Genomic DNA, 1426 nt, shown 5'->3' on the forward strand with positions numbered 1-1426 from the left:
GGTGGAGGGTTTGGCTTTCTCAGGAAGGTGAGGATAGCAGACAGGTTGACTGGGGGTTTAATGAGAGGTGTATTAGCCTGCAGTTTGATCTTCTCTATGCTTGAAGCTGTTGTTCCGCTTGAGCTACTATTCAGGGTGTTCGTTTTGGAGCTGTCGGTCATCTCATCCTCCAGTTGTAGGTCAGAGGTCAAAGTATCAATCTGGTCAACCACCTTCTGAGGCATTTCCTGGTGTCCTGTTGTCACTGTGTGCCTGCAGCACTGTGTCCCTGTTTCACCATGTAGGAAGGTGGGAGTCGGTTATGGAGCTTCTCCTTAAGTTCCTTAGCCACGTCCTTCAGGTCGCCCAGGACTAATTCCAGATCCTCACGATGATCTTGATCTGTTCCTTCACCTTCGTTTTGGAGGCTGCGGGCGGCCCCTCCGCTGGAGAGGACGAGGAGGGATTCCTCTTAGACTTGGCTGACATTCTTTGGGGGCAAGCGAGGCAGGTCAGGACAGGAGGGAGAGCGAAGGCTGCTGCACGCCCCCGTCCCTGGCGCTGCTGCTGCCGCCCCGGTCCCTCCACATCTTGGACGCTCCCTGGGCAGCTGCGGGTGGCTGTGCTCTGCGCTCCGCCGGGCGGCCGCCAGAATATTTTATAATTCTCCCAAGTAGTGTATACAGTCTGCTTATTTTTCCATGTATTTGTATAGTTGCCAAAACTGAGGAGGACCTGAAGCGTTTGCTGCAGAACGTCAAGGACTCCAATCTTCAATATGGTTTAAAGCTCAACACCAAGAAGACAAAAACCTTGACACTGGACCAATTGGCAGCACCATGATAGAAAGAGAAGAGACTGAGATTGTTAACAATTTCATCTTGCTTGCATCCACAATCGACTCTCTTGCTATCAGCAATCAGGAAATCAAAAGACAAATTGCATTAACAAAGTCAAAGGTCTAGGATTTCTCCAGAGTGCCGAAGAGCAGTGATGTCGGTTTAGATACTAAGGTGCTCTGATACAGGCCATGGTCCTTGCAATTACTTGCTATGCATCAAAGAGCTGGACAATGACTAAAGATGACAGAATAGGAATTGATGTCTTTGAGTTGTGGTGCTGGAGAAGAGTATTGAACATACCAAGGACTGCCAAGAAAAAAAATAGGTCTGTCCGGGAGAAGGTGAAGCCAGGATGCTCCTTGGAAGCAAGGATTGTCAAGATCCATCTCAAATACTTTTGTCATGATGCCAGGCAGAACCAGTCCTTGGAGAAGGACATCATGCTTGGAAGAGTGAAGGAGAGGAAGACTCTGGTTGAATTGGATTGACAGTGACTGTGGCAATGGGGGTAGGCATGTCAGAGATAGTGAGATTGGCTCAGGACAGGGCACGGTTCAGATCTGTTGTTTACAAGGTCTCTATGTGACCCAACTGAGTGTGGAAAC

Source organism: Elephantulus edwardii, unplaced genomic scaffold (genome assembly GCF_000299155.1).
Source record: "Elephantulus edwardii isolate Elephantulus edwardi_28Jun2011 unplaced genomic scaffold, EleEdw1.0 scaffold00217, whole genome shotgun sequence".
Taxonomy (NCBI): Eukaryota; Metazoa; Chordata; class Mammalia; order Macroscelidea; family Macroscelididae; genus Elephantulus; species Elephantulus edwardii.